The sequence below is a fragment of the Balaenoptera acutorostrata genome, chromosome 16 (assembly GCF_949987535.1).
Source record: "Balaenoptera acutorostrata chromosome 16, mBalAcu1.1, whole genome shotgun sequence".
In the NCBI taxonomy this organism is placed as follows: domain Eukaryota; kingdom Metazoa; phylum Chordata; class Mammalia; order Artiodactyla; family Balaenopteridae; genus Balaenoptera; species Balaenoptera acutorostrata.
The window spans coordinates 20333464-20358991 of record NC_080079.1 but is presented as its reverse complement, the minus strand read 5'-3'; the positions used below and the strand labels follow the sequence as shown (position 1 = coordinate 20358991).

At 41.0% G+C, this 25528-nt stretch overlaps 1 protein-coding gene and 1 long non-coding RNA gene across 6 annotated transcripts in view; one reads left to right on the top strand and one right to left on the bottom strand.

The window, feature by feature from the left end:
* Positions 1-18101: 18101 nt before the first annotated feature.
* Positions 18102-20760, bottom strand: LOC130705051 (uncharacterized). The gene is made up of 3 exons (XR_009005679.1): positions 20669-20760; positions 19674-19783; positions 18102-18440 (listed from the first exon to the last, which is right to left on the bottom strand). It is a non-coding gene; the product is annotated as an uncharacterized LOC130705051 (long non-coding RNA).
* Positions 20759-25528, top strand: part of ADD3 (adducin 3) — a 126949-nt gene continuing 122179 nt past the window's right edge. For 3 of the 5 annotated variants that reach the window (XM_057531113.1, XM_057531111.1, XM_057531112.1), the window contains exon 1: positions 22679-22994. The gene's annotated coding sequence lies outside the window, so the exon portion shown is untranslated. Of the gene's footprint in view, positions 20859-22678; positions 22995-23364; positions 23386-25528 lie in introns of those variants that run through there. The other 2 variants (XM_007173064.3, XM_007173067.2) reach the window with 2 other exon arrangements.

Here is a 25528-nt window from a genome sequence, read left to right as displayed (position 1 = left end):
GTTCCTTAAGTTATTCAACCAATTCACCAATAAAGAATATTTAGATTATTTTCAGTTTAGTGTTATTGTAGTCAGCACTGAAATGAACATTCTTGCGTTCGTATCTTTGAGGACCTATTTCAGTATATCTACAGGATTATCGATTCTGCACCAAATTTACAATGTGGAGGCGGGGTGTGGTATTCCCCACACCACCAAGCAATTCTTTGACACCAACTGAGTGTCCTACAATTCAACTCAATTCTGACACCATCTACCCTAGAGATAGCATCAAATTCTACAGGTTAAGGGCTCAGTCTTCCACTTCAGACACCAATCACAATTCCAAATGCTTCTGACCTGTGCTTCTGACTGACCACTATAGATTCAAAGTTCCAATGACTCCCTCCTTGGGTTCAATTTATTTGCTAAAGCAGCTCACAGAACTCAAAGAAACATTTTACTTACTAAATTACTGGTTTATTATAAAAGGTACAACTCAGGAACAGCCAGATAGAAGAGATGCACAGGGCAAGGTATGGGGAAAGGGCAGAGAGCTTCCGTGCTCTCTGAGAGTGCCACTCTCCCCGAAACTGCACATATTCACCAAACAGGAAGCCCTCTGAACCCCATCCTTTTTGAGTTTTTAGGGAGGCTTCATTACAGAGGAATGAAGATCATTGTCCATTGGTGATTAAGCTCAAGGTGGGGAAAGGGAAGGGGCTGTGACTCAAAGTTCCAACCCTCTAATCACGTGGTTTGCTCCTCCGGCAACCAGGCTCCATCCTTAGGTGTGATACACAAGTCACCTCGCTAACAGAACAAAAGACATCTTTATCTCTCCCATCACTTAGGAAATTCCAAGAGTTTTAGGCGCTGTGTGCCAGAAATGGGACGTAGACCAAATATATGTTTCTTATTATAAATCACAAGATCACGAGGATAAATTCCTACAAGTAGAATTACTGGGTCAAAGGGGATATGCATTTTACACTTCCATAAATGTTCTCCATGGACTTTAGCATCAGACAAAGCAGGGATTGAATCTGTGCTCTGTCACTAACTGTGTTACTTCAAACAAGTTACTTTATTCATTCTCAACCTCAACTTCCATGGCTATAAAATGGATATAATTTAAAGTCTATCTCAGAGTTGTTCATGGATGAAACAATATGTTTGGTTCATATGGTTAGCAGTTAGTTCACATATACTCATCCCATTCTCTCTCCTTTATTGTCTCTCTCCTAACTTCTCCACGGGTTTTTGCAAAGATCTCATTTCATTTCACGTCAACAAATAGAACATCTGATATATGCAAGATTTGACAAATGCTAAGGGGACTCTAAGTTGTGTTTGTTTGTTTGTTCGTTTTAAGGCACAGTCCTTTTTGGAGCTTACAATATTATACGAGAAAAACAACTCTCAGCTCCTCGTATGTGGTAAGCTCTTACTTAATATTGTTGGAATGAATGAGTAAAGGAAGAGAGGAATGTTATTGAATGAGTAACAACACCCAATCTGGAACTGAGTTCGGTGGAGGTCCTAGTATCCTGGAGTGCAGCATGGAGTTGGGAATGATGGAGATGAGGCTTCTTAAAACTTTTCCTCTGAATTCCATGTAATGAATGCAAAGGGGAGCATTGGGCCTGAAGGTCAAAGCATTTTTTTTTTTAAAGCAGAGGCAATGCTTTATTTACTTTTTTGGGGGGGAAGGGGCTGTGTTGGGTCTTAGTTGCAGCGCACTGGCTTCTCTCTAGCTGTGGCAAGCAGGCTCCAGAGTGTGTGGGCTCTGTAGTTGTGGCAGGCGGGCTCTCTAGTTGTGGCACGTGGGCTTGGTTGCCCAGAGGCATGTGGGATCTTAGTTCCCCAACCAGGGATCAAACCGGTGTCCCCTGCATTGCAAGACAGGTTCTCAACCACTGGACCACCAGGGAAGTCCCCAGTCAAAGCATTTTGGCTAGAAAATTATTTGAAGTCTTGTGTTTTATCTTGACACTTCACATAAAATTTGTATTCTATTCCATAACATATTGTTTGCTTTCATATACATGGCATCCTTCTCCTCAACCCTGGAGACACTCCAGCAAGATGTACCATATTTATCAGATGACTCAGGTCCCTCCTGACACGTTGTCAAGGGTGTGCATACCTGAGTTTGAGAAGCATAACAATAAGATAGATGCTCTCACTTCATGCTTCACCAGCTATCTCCCCATCTCTCTACCCTACATACCCATCTCATACTCTCATCAGCCTCATTTCTCCCAAATTTCTGCTAAAATTCTCCCCTATCCCTGCTGTCTCTTCAATCCTGATTTTGTTTTTCTAACTAATCTAAATTTTATGTTGAAACTCCACTACTCAAAAAATATTTAAGAAAAATAGCTCAACGGCAAAAGTCCTCCAATGTCATTTGAGACCATTAAAGTCTCGCGGGATAGGCTTCATTTATCCACATTGCTTTGGCTTTTGGTCTGTCTCATCCTTGTCATCTATGACAATAGACTCTTAGAGGAATGTAGCTTGTTTCACTTAAATCTTGACAAACACTGAAACTAATGTTGTGGTCAATTAATGTTGATCTGGTTCTGAGCTCTCTCCTCTGTGTTTGAAGGACACTGTAAATGGCACATATGTTTTGAATTGCTTCTGCAGAGCTCAGGGTGACTCTGATCTGTCTGCCTCTTCTCCATTCCCACTGCCTGCACCCTGGGTCAAGCCCTCATCATCTCTCACCTCGATTATTGCTCTAGCTCCCTGCGTGGAACTTCTTTCTTATCTTTCCACCCCACCCTCCTCCAAGCTGCTAGAGTGATTTTTCTAACACAGAGGTCAGCCCAAGCCATTCTCCTGCTTAAAACTTAGGTGGCAATGATCCATAACTACATACAATGACATCATGTTTCACTTATCAACATGAGTGAAAGAACCAGACACAAAAGAGTACATATGGTAAATAAAGCACAAAACCCAGCAAAACCAATCTATGGTGTTAGAAGTCACAATAGTGGCCAACAGGTATGTGAAAAGGTGTTCAACACCACTAATCTTGAGGGAAATGCAAATCAAAAGCACAATGAGATATCACCTCACACCTGTTAGGATGGCTATTTCTTTAAAAAGTCCCAAAAGATAAGTATTGGTGAGGATGTGGAGATAAGAGAAGCTTAATACACTATTGGTGGGAATGTAAATTGGTGCAGCCACTATGGAAAACAGTATGGCGCTTCCTCAGAACGTTAAAAATAGAATTATTGTATGACACTGCAATCCCACTTTTGGGTATTTATCCAAAGGAATTGAAATCAGGATCTCAAAGAGTTCCTGCACTCCCATGTTCATTTTGTAGCATTATTGTCTATAGCTAAGATAGGGAAACAACCTAAGTGTCTGTCGACAGATGAATGGATAAAGAAAGCATGATACATACACACAATGGAATATTATCCAACCTTTAAAAAAAAGGAAATCTTGCCTCTTGTGACAACATGGATAGACCTGGAGAACATTAGCTAAACCAAATAAGCCAGACACAGAAAGACAAATACTGCATGATCTCACTTATATGTGGAAGCTAAAATCGTGAAGCTCATAGAAGCATAGAGTAGAATGGTGATTGCTAGGGAAAGGTGAAGTGGGGAGGTGATAGTCAAAGGGTACAAAGTTTCAGTTCTGCAAGATTAAATAGGTTCTAGAAATCTACTATATAATATAGTTCTTATAGCTAACAATATTGTATTGTACACTTGAAATTTGCTAAGAGAGTATGTCTTATGTTAAATTTTCTTACAACACACACAATGATAATTATAATAAAGGGGGTGGGAGAAGATATGGGAGGTGATGGATATGCTTATGGCTTTAATGGTGGTGATGGATTCATGGTGTATATTTATCTCCAAATTCACTGAGTTGTATACATTAAATATGTATAGCTTTCTACATGTCATCTTACCTCAATAAAGTGAGGAGCAATTGTTGGGATTGGTAGGGATTATGAAAGGGGCTTTTGGGATGTTGTTAATGTCCTATCTCATGATTGGGGTGCTAGTAAAATAGATGTGTTCAGTTTGTGAAAATCTATCAAGCTGTATACTTATGTTTTAGGCACACTTCTCTATGACTTTTCCTTCAACAAAAAGTAAAAACAAACAGCCAGTATTGGTTGCTTCCCCTTAGCATGATACACAGTCTTTCATGTATCTCCCACGTGTCCCCCTCCTCCCCCATCCCCAATTATCTTCCCCAGGATCCAGCCACACCAGATGACTCAATGTTCTCCAAACAGCATGCTTCCTATATTTTTCCTGATGCTGCTCCCTCTGACAGGAAGCCCTTTAGTTGAAAGTTGAGTTATCCTTTGAGGTCCCACTCAAATATCACCTCCTCCATGAGATTCCTTTCTGACCACCCTTGACAAAACTAATGGTTCCCTTCTCTGTGTTTTCACAGTAATTTGTAATTCCTTTCCTACAGCTGCAGTGACCATACTTTCAATGTACAAATACAGGATTCTTGGTCTCAAAAGTATGAATTATACTTAAGAGATCAATAGAATACTGGGATCAGGAAAGGCCTAGAACATCTAGGGTGTGTATGAAACCTCGTATTATAGTAATTTCTCTGGATTTGTGTCTCCACCTAGACCAGAGGTTCTTAATCTTTTCTGTGCCATGAATCCCTCTGGTAGACTGGTGAAGCCTATGGACCCCTCTTTTTAAAGTAAATGTTTACCAAAGTACAACAACAACTATAAATAAGTGCTATAGATGGATAGCTCAATTCATTTGTGTAAAGTGAACACATTGACATTGCTAACATCTGGATCAATAAATAATCCAAAAGTCCCATACCCATCCCAGCCACCACCCCACAAAAGGGTAAACACTATATTGATGTCTAACTCCAGAGATTAGTTAGCCTGTTTTTTTTTTTTTTTTTTTTTTTTTTTTTAAAGATTTATTTTTTTATTGATTAATTGATTGATTGATTGATTGCTATGTTGGGTCTTCGTTTCTGTGCTAGGGCCTTCTCTAGTTGTGGCAAGCGGGGGCCACTCCTCATCACGGTGCGCGGGCCTCTCACCATCGCGGCCCCTCCTGTTGCGGAGCACAGCTCCAGACGCGCAGGCTCAGTAATTGTGGCTCACGGGCCCAGCCGCTCTGCGGCATGTGGGATCTTCCCAGACCAGGGCTCGAACCCGCGTCCCCTGCATTAGCAGGCAGACTCCCAACCACTGCGCCACCAGGGAAGCCCAGTTAGCCTGTTTTTAAACTTCTTATGAATTGAATCATACAGTATGTTCCGTTTTACATCTGGCTTCTTTTTCTCAACCTATGTTTGTGAGATTCACCCATGTTGCTGAATGTAGCAATTGTTTATTCAGTCTCATTGCTGGGTGGTATTTCATTGTATGAATATACCACCACTGATTTATCCATTCTTCTATTGATGAAGATGGAGTTTTGTTCTGTTTTTCATTGTGATTAATAGTGCTTTTATGGACATCCTCATACATTTACCATGTCCTCATATATGGTAAATTTATGTTCTGTATGCATTTCAAAACAATGTTTTCAAATGCATAAAGTACAATACATAGGACCACAAAATAAATAAACTAATATATAGTTTTCAAATTATAAAATTTTAGATATAGCTATGTATATGCTTCTTTATTAACACAATTCCCAGAGCCAGCAGTGGGTCTAATAACTATTATAATTTTGAAGTAATGATGCACTAAATAAAATTTCAAAATTTCTGCAAAACTACAATGTGCTATGACAATGTGATTTCTGTGGGTGACAAAGTCACACATATTGTGAATTCTTCTGTGATTTGTTGTATAAATTCATAATTAAAAGAATGTTAAATTTCAGTTAAGTGGTTAGTGAAAAATAGATATGTGATTTTTTTTTTTTCCCATCCAAGTTCAGGAAGTCCCTGAATTCACCTCTGATCTAAGCTTAACCCTCTTAAAAGCAAGGATCATATCCTAATCATATTAAAAATTCAGAATCTGACACAAAACTTGGCACACCATAGGTGCTTAATAAATATTTTTTTAAATGACAGTAGTAAATTTTGGTTGTGTGTATAATATGTGCCAGTACTGTGCTAGGCTCTTTAAATGTTCTTCTAAAAATCCTCACAACAACCTTTTGATAACTACCCCTATTTTGTAGATGAGGAATGGAGGCTTCGATAGTTATGTAATTTGACAAGATTCTATAACCAGTGTCAGGCCAGGAATTCAAACCCAAGTATTTCTGACTCTAAAGCCGCCAGCTGACTGCTGACTACAATGTTTTACTGCTGACAATTGAATGAAGAGATATATGAATAACTGAATGAACAAATTGATGACTAACCAATCACACACACCCTCTAGTTCCCTAACCTTTACAACTAGTGGAATAGTTTCAAGATGCAACCAGCTGGAGTTAGTGATGAAGTCTGGTTTAGTGAAGAGTATTTTTTGTGTGTGAGGCAATTTTGTCCCTTGGGAAAAAACTCAAACCCAAGTGCTCATTAACATCGTTCTTTAATCAACTGAACTCTCATCTGGCAAATGGTAGGTGACGGATGTTTCCAGTGCTGAACTTGAGAAGGCGAGCTCCTGGGCCACAGAGCTTTATTCATAGTAACCAGCACTTAACCCCAAGTGCACACATCAGGTTGTGGAAAGTTATCTGATGACCAAATCTCACTTCCTTTCAAGGAAAACACTTGCACTCTATAGTTAAAATTTTGGCCTTCTCTGAGGTCCAAAGGAAGCAGTGGAAATGTATGAAGAAACCCTGGGATGTCAGGGGTTCCAGATTCCTCCCTTGACTTGAGGATTTGGATAGGAGGGTATATTTCTAGGGAGTTAAACAAGATGATTTTTCAATTCTGAGACTCTTTTCATCCAAAAGAAACAGATTAACTTTATCCATTTCCCTTAAAAAGGTATTCTCCGGGGAGGACTCCTGAAACTTAGGAAAAGGTAACTAAGAGCTTAAATGTATGTTTCTGAATTTAGCTATTCTCATGTCATTGTTTTTCAAAATGATAGAAATAATATTTACACATATAAAAACATTCAAATATATAACATTTAAAATAAAAAATCAAAGTGTCCCTCACCCTCCTAATCCCACTTCTCAGAAGTAAATACATACTGTTAACATTAACCGTTTCATGTACACATTCCAAACCTTTTTCTAAAACATATAACATATATTTATACCTATTTGCACATGCAAATATATGTACATTCACATATGTATGTATGTATATATACAAATATGACATTACTCTCAGCATGTTATTCTACAACCTACTTTTTTCCTTTAACAATATATCACGGGCACCATGCCAGGTTAGTATATCAAGGTCAACATCATGCTTCATCAGTGCTGCATAGTATTGTTTTATGGATCCATTAAAATTGTTTTTACTGTTCTCCTATTTAAAGATTTAGATTGTTGTTTCTTTTGTTTGCTATTAGAAACCACATGGCAGTGAATATCCTTGTAATTATCTCATTCAAATGCTCATACAAGGATTCCTGTAAGGTAGTGTCTTTTAAGTGGATTTACTTAAAGAGTCATATGTTTTAATTTTTGACAGTTATGACCAAATTTAAGAGGATACACTTTGAAGCTTCTACTCCTAAGGAAACTCTCTATGAGGTTTTGACTGACAGTGGGATCCACAGCTCTGGGTTAACTCACAGAATTCCTTTCACCCCAGTAAAGTGAACATGTTCCCTATATTGCCACAATCTCTCCTCCCGGTGCACATTTTAGCAACTATGCTTTGTTTCAGAAGCAAATGATTTCTTTACAGCAAAACTCAGAAGCTGCTCATGTTTCAAAGTGAAGATTAAACTCCACCTCTACTGTGGATTTTTTTCTTAAATGGTTAGCATACACTCACCTACAATTTCACTAAGTCCACATTCAAGCTCCTTTCTCCTTTCCTAATTGTACAAGGAAGAGAAGATTTATTGGGAAGGGAAATGCATTGAAATATATAGGAAGTGGTTATTTATTTAGGACTGGAACAAGAGGAAAAGCTAACAAATTTCAGAACAAACCATTAACAAGGACATGCCATAGACTCCTCAGGCCTCACTAGATATTGATTTTATTATATTCTAAGAAGAAGAATCCTCTTAATGGTCTTTCTATTAAGCACTCTCTATGTGAAGGCATTTTACATAAATTATTTCTAATTGTCCCAACAAATTTGCAGGGTGGGTTGCAATTTCTCCATTAGACAGATAAGGAAACTGAGCCTCATAGAACTGATGCAATGGTCAAGATTTCACTGCTAGGTAAGTGCTTGAGTTGGGATCCAGACTCAGGCTCATCCGATTCTCTTTCCACTGTATTGTATTATCTCTGTTGCCATCCAAGTTGCCAACTCAGAACTTCATAGGAAAGAACCATGGCCAATGAATGGAGGTCCTGACGTACCTCCTGAGGTACACAGAACTTAGCTCAGTTTAAGGAGAATAAAGAGATTATGAGTGCCCTTTCATGGGAGGTTGGGTGATTGGTTTTCTGTCAAAAATACTGTAGACAAAATTCTTGCAGTGGATCAGAGGCTGGATCAAATGACCTCTGAGTCCCTTTCCAAGTCTACAAATGTATAATTTGATTCCCACACCCATTTCACAGATCAGAAAACAGAAGTTGAGAATCCTTAAGTAACCTGCTCAAGTTCACAACTAACTAGTGTGGAACCCAAGCATCATGGTGACTCTTCCACTGACCTTTCCATTGAACACACATACTTCCATGACTGTAGTCTTTCTAGCACTTAGCTACATAATTTTGAATCCCTTTTACAGACATATTTTGTTTTATTGCACTTTGCCGATAATGCATTTTTTTTAAAAAAAAAGAAGGTTTGTGTCAACCCTGCGTCGAGCAAGCCTATTGATGACATCTTTCCAACAATACTTGTTCATTTATGTCTCTGTGTCACATTTTGGTAATTCTCACAATATTTCAAGCTTTTTCATTATTATTATATATGTTATAGTGATGTGTGATCAGTGATCTTTGATGTTACTATTGCAAAAAGATTACTACTGACTGAAGGCTCAGATGATGGTTGGCATTTTTTTAGCAATAAAGTATTTTTAAATTAAGGTATGTACCTTTTTATAGACATAATGCTATTGCACACTTAATAGACTGGGGTATAATGTAAACACACTTTTATATGCACTGGGAAACCAAAAAACCCGCGTGACTTTCTTTATTGTGATATTAGCTTTATCTTGGTGGTCTGGAACAGAAGTCACGATATCTCCGAGATATGTCTGCACTCCTTTGTTTGTGCCTTTAGCTAACCTAGGTTCCACCTTGATACCCCACAACAAATACATGACTAGAGGCAGGGAGTCATGCCTTTGTTTTGCCCTCCCATCTCTTCCTTTTTTTCCCTCCTCCTGTCTCTTCTAAGAGCAAAGTCACCAAGGGCAGGACCATTTGGTGTCACCCTACATTCTCTCTTTTTTTTTTTTTTAACGCCTTGGATTCCTAATCCAATAATAAGAGTATTAATGTTGTATGTAAAGAAAGTAATGGCATGAGAGAAGAGGAGCTGGCATACTCCCAGAAAAAAACAAAAGCCAAGCCCAACTAGAGGTACATCCTGTAAAAACTCTGGCAGTCTTTTAGACAGCAGTCAGGATTGGATCAATTCTACAACTCATTTCAAGGAAAAGAAAAAGAAAAAAGACTAAGAAGAGTCTTCAAGAAACTACCCGCCTTCTGGGCTGAAGCATCCTGTGCCATGGCCAGACTGCAGGGAGACCGGCTCAGAAAATCTACGCTGTATCTGCAGAGCCTCTGAATGTTCGAGAATAAGTTGTTTAATGTATGTGTCACCCTCACTCCGTACCCAGGTGAGTACAGATGCAAGTCCCAGGCTGGTCTCTCAATTATCTCTCTGGCAAAGAAGTAAAAACCACCTATCAGAAAAAGAACCCACTTTTCTGTGAGAGATCGCCACCCATTCCTCCATCCCAAATCCACTGTAACAACGTATAAACCCTTCAACAGAATCTGAAAATCAAAGGCCTTGCTCATGCATTTGGAGACTTGACTTGGTTTAGATCGCTAAATTCTTACTATTTTACTTTATCTCTAAATTCTTACTATTTTATTTATTTTACTGTAAAATCTGGCTAAGTAAATTTCTGTCAAGCCTGCTGGAAAGGCTCACCATTTAGTTAACAATTAGTATCCAAGTAATTTGGCATCTGGAAAGCCTACTTATTTTGGTTACCTGGTTCACATAGTTTTCAAAATGTAGTTTTAAACATTCAAAGTGAGGGTTAGAAGGGCCTCAAGTACAGGTGGAAGGAAAGACCAGGTGTTATTTCACTAATTGGCTAAGCAGTGTTGGGAGGTGGTAAGAGAAGGAGCTGAGAACCCAGATTTTGTAGTCATTTTACTGCCTGGATTTAAAACTCAACCTCTGCCATTTACCAGCTCTTCGATCTTGGGCAAATTACTTAATTTCTCAGTGCTCCAGTTCCCTTGTTTGTAACAGGAATAATAGGATAATACCTCATGGGGCTGTTGTAAAGATTACATGAGACACCTATATTATAAAGCACTTTGAATAGTACCTGGAATATAGTAAGTGCTCAGCAAATGCTTGTAATACTATTTTATGCTTTAATAATGAGAGTGGTGATCCACCCCTCTCATCTGAGAGGAAAATGACCATGCAGACTCTGTACAGATTTATAGCCAAATATTGTTATGGCTAGTTTTCACAAATAGCAACCGCTGTTAAAAATTAAAATGTTTAAATTAATGAGACTGTTTTTTACATTTGATCTCCACTTACACTGCGTACAATCTGCAAGTGATTAGATTTCATTTTTATTACTCCTGTTAAACTATAACGTGCTCCTTATCCTCCGTGGATGTGGTTCACACTCAGCACGCTCTTGGCTTTGTTCAGCATCTTGTCTGTTGTGGCTTAATCACTAAGAATGAGGGTGTGAGGAACTTGTTCAAAAAAATATTGCTTACAACACATAAATTATTAATTTTTTAAGAGTCTTAAAGAGTTATAGGTCTTTTTTTAAATGGGGGGAGGGGAGAGGTCAACAAATGACTAGGATTTAACAGAAATGATTAAAAGGACAGGATGTTCTTTTTTCCCCCTAGGGGCCACAGAAGGAAATGAGAACTAAATTTAATATTACGAGTTCTCATGTTCATAAATTGATGTGTTAGGTTTACGTGTCCCAGTAATTATGCCCTGCTTTGGAAAGGCTTACTCTGAAAGTTTAGCCTGAAGACAGAAATTCAGAAGCTGGGAGAGCTGAGTAGGAACTATGAAATAAAAGTGTTGAGAGTTTCCAGCAAGCTGTTTATCTCATGTGTAAATTCAGGGCAGATTTGTAAAGTGGGATTTATGTGTCATGTCCCAGCCATCCTTTTCTTTCCTACCTCGGTGGTGGAACCAATGTCAAGCCACGGAGCCCTTTCACTCTCATCTGCCTGTTCAGTCTCTACTATAAGACGTTTACACTTTAATGAAAACTTAGGTCAATGTATTACTGCTTTCAGGAAGGGTTTGTTTTGAAAGTTTTACCTCGAATGACAGATTGCAAGGTTTTTAATTGCTGTGTCATAGATTATATTGCAAGCAACTGAGACCAGTCTAATTAACTTAGGCAAAAGGAATTTATTGGAAGAATAAGGCTCACGGCTCATAAAATTGAAGGTAAAGCTGAAGAATCAGGTCTTGGAAAGGACAGGAGCCAAGTCAAGCAAGATCTTTGCAGCAGCATCTAATCACATTCTCCTCAGGGGCCTCATTCAAAATGAACTCTCATCTCCTTAAGTTTTTGTGTCATTCTATTCAATATTTAAATGCTAGGGAGAGAACATCTGGTTGGTCCAGCTTGAGGCCAACACCTTGCTCAGGGAAAGGGAAGGTTGCCACTGCAAGAATGGGATGAAAAAAGGTTCCACAAAGGAATACTGAGGCGCTCTTAGTGGAAAAGGGAACAGATGCTGTGCAGACAGAAACATACATTTACTATAATCACCAAGTAAAGACATTTCACATACCTGTCAATGGGTGCAGGACACACTTTGGAGATGTGGAAGAAGAGGAGGATTGTCTCCACACTCAGGTAGCCATTGTTCTTCACATGAAGGAGCCTCCTACGAGACCCTTTGCAATGAGAGCACATAAGTCAAATGAGGTGGGAGGGATCCCAGGATTCTTTCAATGGTTTTCTCTCAAAAGCTTTAAAAGGAACACCTTATGATTTAACTGCACTTGAGAATACCATTGAATTCTTAAAGCCACACTCTTCAGTCTTTTGGGATGGTGCTGAAATGTGGTTTCTAAAGTAAATATTTGAATGAATACTAATATACCTCAACCACTGGTTTAGATTGTAGACCACTGCCCATCTCCTGTCCTGACTAAATATGCAGTTTCCTGAGTGCAATCCCAGACCCACTAAAGCCGAGTTCTGGTGGGGAGGGCTTCGGGCAGGGGTTGATACTGAACGTTTAATAAGCTTCCCAGGTGGTTTTGATGTATGTTTGAGAACCACTCACTGAACGGGACTCAACAAATCCCAATAGCTGTTGAGCACATACTCTGCACCGGTCAGTGTTCTGGCCTCTAGGGATCCAACAATGAACAAGATAACCAAAGTTCCTGCTCTTTCAAAGATTCTTACAGGGAGGAAATTAATGATGAACAAATAGAAAAAATAAACAAGATAATTTTAGAGTGGAGCAAGCATTCTGAAGAAAGAGGGTGATCTTAAGCTTAACATGACCAAACAGAAGTGTTCACTTGTACCTGTCATGCTCTTTCTTCTCAAGTCTTCTCTGTCTTTGATAATGGTGCCCTCTCCACCCAGATGCTCAGGCCAAAGGCCTAGAGGTCATTCTGGGTTGATTTCTCTCTTTCCTTCCCTTTCCTTACCCACCACATGAATCCATTCTCAAGTCATGTCAGCTCTACTCCCAAAATGTGCCCCAAGTCCATTCACTTCTCCTCATCTCCACAGCCACCCCTGCAAAGAGACCCCATTTCCTCTTGCATGGATGGCTTTGATAACTTCCTAACTGGCCTCCCAGTCCCTAATCACTTTCCTCTTGAGCCCATTCTCCACACAGCAGCCAGAGCAAAATGCCAAAAATGTAAATGAGACCCAATCCCTCCTTAGCTTAAAACTTCTCAAAAGTCAAACTCTCACCCTGATCTCCCAGAACTGCATGATCCAGCCCAGCACCCCCCCAACCCCACCCCCAGCACTCTGGCCACCTCTGGGGAGCTTTGTCCCTTGCACACAGTGTTCAACCACCATTCCCTTCTCTCAGTCTCCCAGACATACCAAGATTATTCTGCCTCATGACCTTTGAACTTGCTTTTCTCTCCAGATGACAACTTCAGGTCATTTGGGTCTCAGCTCAAATGTCATCTTCTCAGAGAGGCCTTCTTCATCCTTCCTAACTAGTCATTGTCAATGGTATGTTTTCTTTTCTTTATAGTCCTTAGCATCTGAAATAACCTGACTTGTCAACTTGTTTACATGTTAACATCTGTGTTTTCTCAGTACAATAAAACTTCATGAGTACAAGGATTTTTGTCTGCTTTATTCATTGTTCTATCCCTAGCACCTGGTGGCTGGCACATAATAGGAGTTCAAAGAATGCTATTGCCTCAATGAATGAAAAGAAGTGAGTGTATTAACGGAAAGTAACTCGAGATGGGGCTACTTAAACAGGCTATCCATAAATGAAGGTTGAGTTTTCAGGGTCATGTTTGGGGACTACATGTATTCTAACTTTGCCCCACACAAACTTTTCATTCCAGGCAGACAGGTTTACTTGCTGTTCTGCCAACATTCTTTACACTTTCCTGTCTGCTCAGTGAAGAGACCCAAGTCGTGCTTCACCATGAGTACGGCCTGAGCAAAGTGCTAGGGGACCTGTCTCAGGAAACTCACACACATACCTTTGCTCCTGCCACCTCTGTCATCAAAGGCCCTTCTCCTCCATCTTTCCCCTGTCACAGTTCTGCTTTTCATATGCCCTGTTTTCTCCAGCAGGAATTGATCTCTCTCTTCCCTGACTCCTTCTGGATTCTTTGAGTACACTATTTACCTTGACTCTGGAATAGGTATCAAATATGTGCCTTGGGCAAGTTATTTAACCTCTCTGAGCCTCAGTTTCCTCATTTAAAAAATATGGTTAATGGCACTAATTTAGCAGGATTGATAAGATGATTAAATATATATATAGATATAAAACACCAAGCACAATACTTGGCACATGATCACTCATTAAATGGTAGCTATAACAATTATTATTTCTTCTTATTGTTAATAAAACTATAATAATTATGACAACGATTATTGAAATAGAAAATATTATGTATAATAATTGATAATATAATATTGGTAATAATATTTTTGATAAAATTTATTGCTTGTTTACTTTTCGCTAGGAGCTTTACATTTATTACCTCATATGTAGTGATTTTGCAGTCTGGTTGCTTCATGCATTTGTGTTTTATTTTCCAGCTGGGTGTTTAGGGCATAGGCTAGCTATGTCTCAAGGTTTTGTTGCTGTGTTGTTTTTTTTTTTTAATAATCCTCTAAGTGCCAAACTGTGCATAGTTCATTGCAAGTGCTCAAGAACTATTTGTTGCAAATGATAAGATTATCCATAGCTCTGAAATTTAGTGACTTGTATTATGTCAGAATATAAGCTGATCTAGAAAATCTGGAAAATTTAAAACTTGGGCTTAGATATGTCACCTGCTTAAATAGTATGCTGGTGAAAGGTCTGCTGTACATCTATTCAATACTTTTGAACACCTACTATGTGCCATACTCTGTTACAGGCAACTGGCAAAGGCTTCTAAGATAGGCAAATGATGGCATTCATTTGTCTGTATTTCTGGCAGGTTTATAAACTCCATTTTTGCAGTTGCTTTTTTCTTCTAAGAGACTGGCTCCTATGTTGGAATCTAAGCCACTTAGAGAATATTCAAAACATACGGTATTATAAACAGTCAGGCTCTGGAGCCAGAATGCCTGGGTTTGAATCCCTGCTCTGCTAATTCTTTGCTCTGAGATTCTGGGCATGTTACTTATCCTCTACAAGCCTCAGTTCCTTTAACCGAAAATAATAATAGTCCCTATGTTTAAGGATTATTCTGGGTATGAAATGAAATAATGAGTATAAAGTATTTAGCAATGGCATACCATAAGTACTCAGAATATTAGCTCTCATTAAACTACCAGTTTGTATTCTTCTACCAAGCATACTAAAACACTGGACAAGAAGAAACCACCTGGAAACTCATTTTTGAACAAGGAGAGAAGGAATGAACATATACTTAAGTTCCATTACGGGCCAGGCTCTAGAGTAGAAGCTCTCCATATGTTATGATTGACATGTTGTGTGACATAATCCTCACAACAACACGGTTGAACAGGAATTATTTTATGGATGAGGATACTAGGACCTAGAGAGATTAAAATTTTTGCCCAAGTTTACACTGTAGAAAGGGTGGAGCCGGTGTTAGTCCTTGTCTGAACTCTTCTCACATAATAAAAAAGGAGCCACCTATGTTTCTCTCATCCTGTCTCTGAGATTCTACACACAGTACATTGTTTCTGTAGGATAGCAGTACTCAAATTTGGTGCACATGAGAATCACCTGGAATGCCTGGAAAAAACCCTCAATCTACAGCCACATCCTAAAAGATTCTAATTCAAGGATAGGGTCCAGGAACCAGAATTTCAGGAAACACTCCAAGTGATTTTGTTGCAGGTAGCTCCTGATCACATTCTAGAAATAGTGTCATAAGGATTAAAACACCCAGTTTTAAGATCATGTAATATATATTAAAGATTAGCAGCTGGGCTTCCCTGGTGGCGCAGTGGTTGAGAATCTGCCTGCTAATGCAGGGGACATGGGTTCGAGCCCTGGTCTGGGAAGATCCCACATGCCGCGGAGCAACTAGGCCCGTGAGCCACAACTACTGAGCCTGCGCGTCTGGAGCCTGTGCTCTGCAACAAGAGAGGCCGCAATAGTGAAGAGGCCTGCGCACTGCGATGAAGAGTGGCCCCCGCTTGCCGCAACTAGAGAAAGCCCTCGCACAGAAACGAAGACCCAACACCAGCCAAAAGTAAATATATAAAAAATAAATAAATAAAAGGTTACTATTAATTTAAAAAAAATGTTAATATAACAGCCACACTAAAAAAAAAAAAAAAGATTAGCAGCTGAAATTTTAAGGCATGAGATGATAAGATATATAGGTAAATGATGTATTTTAGGTTTAACATAGCAATTGCCTACTTTGTATTCATTTTACATTTCTCTCCACAGAAACTGGTAAGTTGCTTTTTTGTGAGTTTTTATCCTACCTATGTGTGGGCCTCTCATTTGGAGTATCTTATTTATAGCAATTGTTTATTAGTTGTTTGTGTATTAGCAGTTATTTATTTAGCCATGATGATTTTAAAAGACTCACCAAATGGAAAATGAATAAATGACAAGAAATACTTTTAGGAAAAAAAAGGAGGACTCCGAGGGTGATAGTTTATAAACGTTACAGAAATTTATCAGGCCTGATTACTTAAACAGTTGTATAAGGACCTGTCAGGCATTTAACTGAGGTAATTCCTTTAAAATAAACCATATAGGTCACATAGTGCTAATAAAATATGTTGATGAATCCTTGAGTATCGCCCTGATTCTATCTCCTTGGGGAGAGGAGAACTCATTAGCATGAGTTCCATGTCAGTCCTTCCTGCTCTGTTCCCCAAGTACTTTCCAGACTCGCTTGACACAAAAGGGTGATCAAAACGTATGTATCATGGCCAAGTTTCAAAATGAATGGTTCATCTAACCCCACTGATTGAATACATGACATTAGGAAGTATTAAAAGGCTGTTGTGCTTCACTGAGTTTACTTTTCGGTCTGAGAGGTTTAAAAAGGTAAATTTGGGGGAAAAGGATGGAAGAGGGATCTCTATATAAATTCTTAGCTCTTCATATTGCAGATGTTATTCCCGACCCAAGGGAAAAAGCTCAAAGCTGAGAAGTTGTTAAATTGGGAGCAGCAGGGTGCATGCGTGTGTGTGTGTGCGCGCGAGCCTGTGTGTGTGTGTGTGTGTGTGTGTGTATGCATGCACGCACGCACACAGGGAGAGAGATTAACCTGTTTGCTTTCCGAACCAGTAAGTAGTAAAACAGGTTGTTTAGGGTAAAGTCCCTTGAACTAGATAGTTGATTTTAAATACATCTGCCTATAATAATACCTTCTATTTACAAAGTACTTTGAAAAGTTCAAAGCATTTTTTCCTTTATTATCATTTGAACTTCATAACCACCCTATGAAGCAGGGACAGCAGGTATTATAAGACACCACGACCACTTAAAAGATGGCTAAACTGAGGCACAAGCATGTCGAGAAACTTGTTCGAGGTCACATAACCAGTTGGTTTCCCAACTAGAACTAGAGCACCGGAATTTTGAAATTTAATCCAGTGCTTTCTTGGCAGAGAGACTCTCCCGCTACTGCTTGATCTACCCAGAGTTCACGTGGAGATTTGTGGCTACAATTTAATTGGAGAATACAAATCAGGCATGCCTAAAGAGCTCTCCAGAAAGGAATTTGTTTCTCTTAGGTCATGACTGTGTTAGAAAAAGGAAGTAGAGAATGGAGTCAGTTGTTTTAGACAATCCAAATTACAAACAAACAAAAACACTTTGTAATCAGTTTCTGGATATTTTGGGGGCTATTCATTTCATTAATTTGTGTATTCATTTTTTAAAGTATCTATTAAGTGCCTTTATATAAGAGACTGTGCTCAGTACCTTGGGGAAGATACAAAGAAATGCATTTAATTTTGAGCGGTTGCTTTGAATTATACAAATAACAGCCATTTTATTCATTGTCCATTACCACCTGGTAGATGAAATGAAATGCCTTCCTTGCAGAAGAGCAAGATAAAAACAGATGAAGAAACTGGGCAACTAATTTCCTTCAATTCTCTCCCTATAGGAAGCCTTTTTATTTATTTATTTATTTAATAATTTTATTTATTTATTTTTTGGCTGCATTGGTTCTTTGCTGCTGCTTGCGGGCTTTCTCTAGTTGCGGCGAGCAGGGGCTACTCTTCGCTGCGGTGTGTGGATTTCCCATTGCGGCGGCTTCTCTTGTTGCGGAGCACAGGCTCTAGGCGCACGGGCTTCAGTAGTTGTGGCACATGGGCTCAGTAGTTGTGGTTCGCTGGCTCTAGAGGGCAGGCTCAGTTGTTGTGGTGCACTGGCTTGGTTGCTCTGTGGCATGTGGGATCTTCCCAGACCAGGGCTCGAACCCGTGTCCCCTGCATTGGCAGGCAGATTCTTAACCGCTGCACCACCAGGGAAGTCCCTAGGAGGCTTTTTTAAAGAAAAAATGTTGGTGACAAATTGTCTTGCCAGGTATATAAAACACTGATTTTGCTATGTCATCTAATCTAAGGTAATGCCCCTTTGAAACTAGGGAGAGTGGGCTTAGGTTAGTGCCAGGTTCCTTATCAGGAATACCAAATCAGGATTTAAGGAAAAATGTTAGAATCTAGCCCCAAAAGCAACTTCCAAAAAGCATCTCTGAAGGCCAGAATTAAATCTCTACAGTACTTTCCCCTGCCTGGCTCCAAAATGAACTTCTCCTCTTGGCAGGTATGCTTGAGGATGTAGACTAAAGGGAACAGAGGCACCAATGGGTGCAAGGAAACAAGGGCAAGGCCCTGTCATTTGTGTGGAAGATAAGTAAGAGTTTGCAAATAATTGTTGTGAGTTTCCTTAGAGGTCACTTAAAAAAAAAATTCCCCTGGACAAATTTCTTTACTTTCTAGCATAAACATCTCCAAGCCTGAAGGCAAAATTTGTGTTAATATTTACACACATTATAAGCACTTGTTTGATATATCTCTTTAGTTTATACTACATGTACACCAATAGTGTCACTGAGTGAAACTACTTTTTTGTTGTTGTGACAGGTCTTGCTCAGCCCCCAGCGTGGGTGTGTGAAACAGTGTATACGGTCATACGTACTGTTTATTTGACTTATGTGTATGGGAAGAGTGGAGACTGAGTTAACTTCCCTGTGTCCCCATTTTGCTTCCTGGGTTTCCATTTTTTCCACTTGTGAAATTACAGGGCTGGAGTCGGTGAGCTCTAAATTCTGTTCCAACTCTACCATCCAATGATGCACCAGTTTTTTTAAACTATGTTCTCATCGCTATTAAACATACATTTTGTGCTCCAGCCAGTCAGTATCCTTAGCAATACTGTAGGGTCCTGCTTCAGGAAAACTTGTCATAGTTGGGTACAAAATCATACGTCAGATGAAACTGTTTTTTCACTTTACAAAAATGATACTTGATTTGCAAAATAATTTTGGAATGGTGGTAAATAACAAACTCTGGTTGCACATTTAAAATAAAAATTTATTTTTAATCCAAGTTTTCAGGAAAAGTAGTGTAGACTGAAAGATACATGCATTAAATCACACACAAAAAAAGTTTAAATCTCATAAAATCATAGTCTATTGGAATGCTAAAGGAAAATTTCAATCCAACATCCTCAATTCACAAAGTAGGGAACTATGGAACAAAAGAGTTTACTTACTTGCTCAAGATCACACAGGTAGTTAACAAAGGCTGTGCAAAAAAATCAATTGCAGAATATTTTCCATATTTTCCTCTATTCATATTTTGGGACCACACCTCCTCATTTACCTATGAAGAAAAAAATCACAGATGTTGAGTGCTTAAATTGAGGAATATTGTCTAAAATAAAATTTAAAGTTATAATGCAGACTCTCAATTTCCTCATATGTGGACACATCACATTCTAATAGTGTAAACAGTAAATTTGCATGCATTTAAAGTTATCTACTTATGAGCTCCTTAATTTTGCTGAACTTTGAATTGCCACTGAAATAGTACCCTGCTATTATTTTCTTAAATTATTTTAGATTTTTTTGTTTTTTCTATAAATAATATTGTGATTTTTATAAGTACAAAGTGGTATCTGTCAGTAATATATTTTCTCTTTTTAAAAAATTGAAGTATAGTTGATTTACAATAATATATTTTCTAATACTGACATTCATTGAAATTCCAGATATGCTTATAAGTATTAGTAAGATTGGACTCTGTTGTTTCTAATCATGTAAATCAGTTTTATTTTATGTATTATTCTTTTCACATTCTTGTATTAAATACTAAGTAACCTTCCTTTATATAGTTATCATTGTAGTGCAATGATTGGAAATTAAATATTAACACAAAATACTATTCAGTTTCAAGGCACATGGCTTTATTTTTGCCATGGACCCCAGTGTTTGAAGTTAGGAGGGCTCTTTAAAACTAATGCTTCTAGCATTTCATTGACTCACACTAAATTGGTCCCTCGATCACCCAGTTAATTTTAACCTTGACCTCCTACAGCTGTACTGCCTTACTCAGTCCAAAAAAACTCCCTGCTTCCACCCTTTCTGCCTTTTATGAAGCAATAGTGGAGAGGAAAAACAAAACCCATTCCTTTAAGAAAGATTCCACCTCCTCTCTCATAAGCAAGTGCCTAATGGTAATTGTGGAGTCTCTACCAAAGTCACTCACTTTACTACTCAGTGTTGGGAGAAGCTGCTGCCGCCACTGCTGCTGCTGCCGCCGCCGCTGCTGCTGTTGCTGCCGCCGCCACCGCCGGTCTGAGGCTGCAGTGGGTTTCCGTGCAGCACTGCAGAATCCACACCTAGAAGATACACACGTCTACTACCCTGGACACAAGAAAGCCTTGGATCCTCAGTGGGTAAGCAAATCTTTTATCCATTTTGTCCAAAAACTGTGGGAAAGGGAGTGATCATGGAAAGGATTGCTCATCAGACATGCTTAAAATGGATTATGTTAATTTGTCTTCCTTTGAGGGGGGGTCTAGATTTGTGACTGGCAAATGTCCTGTAGAGTGGAGACTATTGTCTCATATGTACCCCTAACACATTTTGGGGGCGCTATTCATAAAAAGGCTAACCTTGATGCGTGCCAAGCTTTTTTCATTTTTGGCTTTTTAAATGCAAGAAAACATCTAGCCACTCCCAGTATCTCTCTCAAATACTGCAGATATTTTAAAACGCCACATAAAATGACAGGCCGAGCGTTTTCTAAATATTTTCTTCCCAAAGCCAGGAAGCCTTACCCACGATCCTTTAGGGGTATTTAAAAACCATAAGGCATGGTTAGATTTTGAGCATATGGGAGATGGTGGTAGACTAAAATTTCTGTAGCTTTAGTCCAGTGGGGAGAGAAAACGAGGATAAATGAATAACAGTTTGTGCCAAGCCAAGATTCATTTCCCACACTTCGTATGTGGGAAGAGGAAACTACATTTTAATTAGCACATTTTTAGGGAAGAGGGAGGGAATGAAGATGAGGGGGATGGCATGAAGTATTTGAGGGGGAAGAAGAGAGTCTGCAGAAGAGGAAGGAAATGAAGGGGACTGTCGCCAGTACCTTGGAAACGCAGGGAGATAAGCTTGGGGAATGAAGTTTGTTGTTGTGTGTTAGGGTGGGGTTGACCCAAGGGACCATGAATAACCGGAATGCCGCTCGGAGGGTGTGCTTGGTAGTGGATTCGTGACTGTGGAGGACATGTATGCGGGAGGGATGTGCAAGTCGTGGGTGGTAGAGAAAGGTGTGCGTTGCTGGGAGGTCTATTTCTAGAGCAGGTCGTGTCTGGGCGGCCGGGGTGGGCGGCCCAGCGTCACCTGTGGATGGATCCACATCCCTGCCACTGAGTGCAAAGTTTACCCGGCCCCGAATTCATTTTGAAGGCTGTCGGTGCCTTGACTTTTCACCTCCAAGAGATCAGCTCTCATAAGGTCTCAAGGCCAGGGGCCAACGTCGGGGTGGAAACCCTCGACAGATGCAAGTGGAGCTCATGGAGAGAGCTCTTGCCCGGCCTCTCGGTGGAGGTGAGCAGGGGAAAGAGGCGCCCCCAAAGGCAACTGTGCTGAGAATACCCAGGCCCCTCCTACGGGGGGCGTGCGGAGGTGGAACCTTAGCAGTGGCCTCCCGCTGAAGACCCAGCAGCCGGTGTGGGCGGCTGAAGCTGACTCTGAAACCTGTGTCTCGGCCTCGGGAGCTGGGCGGGGGTGGCTCGCTCAGGTTAGGGAGGGCGGCATCTCCAAGGCTCCCCTCCTCCCGCTTGTAGTCTGGTTTCCGTCGGGGTCGTTTACTCCTCCGACCCTCAGGGGACGCCGCTAATCGAAGCTGCCTAGCGGGGAGGACGTTGAAGAGATGTTAGGCAGCTGCCCCACACCAGGCCCTCCCAGAGGCCAGGCCAGTAGGGGCCCGGGGCCGCGGCTTCAGAGACAGGGTGAGGGAGGTAGGGAGGGGGCCGCAGAGGGCGGGACCAAAGCTTTGGAGGGGCGCGAGAGGGCGCGAGGGGCCGCGCGGGGCGGGGCCTTGAGGAGGCGGGGCCAGGAACATCCTGTGATTCCGAGGGGCGGGGCTATGAGCGTTCGGGGGCTGCGAGGGGCCGGCCTGTGGGGGTGGAGCCAGGGGGAGCCTGGGGGCCTAAGGGCGGGGCCTTAGGGGCGGGGCCAGGAGACGCTCGGTGGGCGCTCGGCCAGTCCCGCCAGAGCGCCAGCCGCCTGCCGGTAACGGTCGCGGGACCGCTGGGCGGGAGGGGAAAGAAGGGGGGTTTAAATTATATTTTTTAGAAACAGAGAGCGAGAGCTAGAGGCAGAGCGACCCAGGTGTCGCCGCTTCCTGCTACACAGGGCTCGGCGCCCAGGTCCCTCCCTTCTCACGCCCCCTCCCCTTCTGCCCTCCCCTCTGGAGCCGTGCGGCGCTTAAGAGGCGGCGGTGGAGGATCGCGCGGCGGCTGCAGCCCCGGCGGCCGCGGAGAAGGAGGGAGGGAAGCACAAAGCCGGCTTCGCGCTGCGAGGTAATCCTGAGGGGAGAGAAGGCGCGGCCTTCCCGCCGGTCCTCCCGGCGGGGACGGCGGGCGCCCGCGCGGGCTGGGCTGCGGGGACCCTTCCAGGAGGTCGCGCGGGGGTGGGGAACGCAACGGCTCGCGGGGTGGAGGGGACTGCCTATTGGCTGCCCCTGCGGCCTCAGGTGGACCCCTCTTCCTGCGGGACTGGAATGGGAGCCTCGGGCTGGTTCGAAGAGGGTGGACCTGCAGGGGAGGATCTCGGGACGCCGGGGGTGGGCCCGAGTCTTTCGGGCGTCCTCTGGTTTCTCCCGGAGGACGGAGAGTTCTAAAAATCAAGAGCTGGCTGAAGCGTCGGTGGCCCGGGGTACTTTAAGCACTGAAGGTGCGCTCCAGGAAGGTGGTAGGTTCCCGCGCTTGGAAAGGGTGGAGGTAAGGGAGGGAGTGTTGGTTAGTTTTGTTTTCCTCATTTAAACAACTTCTGTTACAAGTTGAAAGTATTCAACCAAACCTTTCTCCTGTAATTTGCGTTCCCATCCCCCCCGACCCACACCCACCCCACCCTTACAAACGTATACATGTTAGGTTGCGCTTCCTGCCCGGGGTGACAGAGTTGGCAGCAGGTCCGCTTTGCTGGTGTCCAGCCTCTTTGGGGGTATGCTATTATAGCTGAGGCAAGACCACAGAGACAGGTAGAATAAGCTAGGCCTCTGTTAGAATGGCAGGAATGGCCTCAGGTAAACTTTTTTGTTGCAGAGATTTAATTGCAAGTAGGTGCCCGTTTAAAATGGGAGCGTGAGTAAAACCACTCATTTCTTTGGCACATGTGCTGTTGCAATTGACCTGCTAGAAAGGTATGGCGAGAAATGGAATTTAACTCAACCAAGAGGCTTTGAGTGAGGATTATATGCAAGTTAGGTGAAGGAGTTGATAAGGTTTGGGGGGGGTAGGAATCAGCTACATAAACGTGCAGGCACGTTTATGTTAAATTGTACATGTTAGATTTAGCAGTATGAAATGGTTGATTTTCTTGGAATGGAGTGCAACTGCATCATACCGGGTACATCCTAATTTTGACTTTAGAAGACTTCTAATGAGACTGTTAAAGAGAGTAAACTAAGAATACAACGTAATTTGTCGTTTTTAAATAAGATGCTTGACTCTTTTTAAAAATGTGTAATTAAGATATGGGACCTATTCATTTATAGGGTTAAGTTACTTTTTAACTATGTATAAAGTTTTTATATCTGAGTCTCCATTGCATTGTAATTACACTGTAACTCACTCATTTTCCTCTGCTTATATTGAGCAGATTAACTTTGCAGAGGGAAGACCAGAAAAAACAATGGCCACTTTTGCTATATTTAAGTGTTCATTTTTCCAAAGAATTCAGTCTGTGCTCTTAAAACTCTTTAAATTGACCGCAAATGTTGGCATGTTGGTAATAGTTGCTTTTAAGGAAAAAAATTGGTGTATCTGTTTCGAATGTTAAACATAATTTAAGAGTTCTTGAGGTAGTTGGGTATGAGGCATTCAATATGTTGCAGCTTTTTACAGGTATGATAGAAGAAAATGTTTGTTGGTAAACATTTGACATATGACATAGGTGATCATATGACATCTAGGAACTGTTTTGCATAATAGAAAGATTGTATTTTCAGAACATAAGTTTTACATTCCGAAAATGAATGAGAAAATTATACTGTACACTTTGCTATTTCTAACCCCCTTTTTCAATAATGTTACACTGGGATGAATGTGGGTTCTGCTCAATGATGTTTGAAGTGTGGATTTGGTCTTGGTAAAACCAGAACATCTTTTGAGACTAAGAGGACACAGCATCAGCCAACCTCCTATACACAATCCTAAAACCTAAATACAGGGTGGGGCCCAACCTCTGGGGTTGTGAGGCCTCCTGAAGTAGGTCTGTCGTGTCTGAGTGTTTTTGTCACACTCAAGCCTATACAGGTTGTTAGCTGTTTAATCTCTCCTATCTCAGAGTAGTTGGTTAGCAGTACAGGGCAGCACTTATGTATGTCATCAGAGTAAAAGAAGCATTTCTGTTGAAGGAAGAAGTCACATAAAAGCATAAAAACCCAACTCTGAACAAATTGGGTTTGTAAAATGTTGGGGAATGATAATATCAGAATCTTAACTGAGTTGTTATATGTGAAGTGCTTAGAATATAGTCTGGTACTCAGTGTTTTATGTGTTTATCATCGTCAGTATAAGATGACATTTTTTTTGAAGGTGGCTATATCCTGCAACCCAGCAAGTGAAGACTCAGCAGATATTTGTAACAGCCAATATTTATTTGCTCTACCTCTGTGCCAGGCACAGTTTTATATGATTTAATTTACTTGATCCTCATGACAACCCAGTGCCTAAACAGACATAGAGAGGTTAAGTATTTTGTACAGCTACTAGGCACAGACGGGCTGGTTCTGAACCCAGAGCCTGGCTTGAGAGTGAGCCCGCATAACTAGTAGCCCCTGCTGCTATTACACTTGTGGTAATTCTAGCAAATCAATGAAGTACCTTCACAG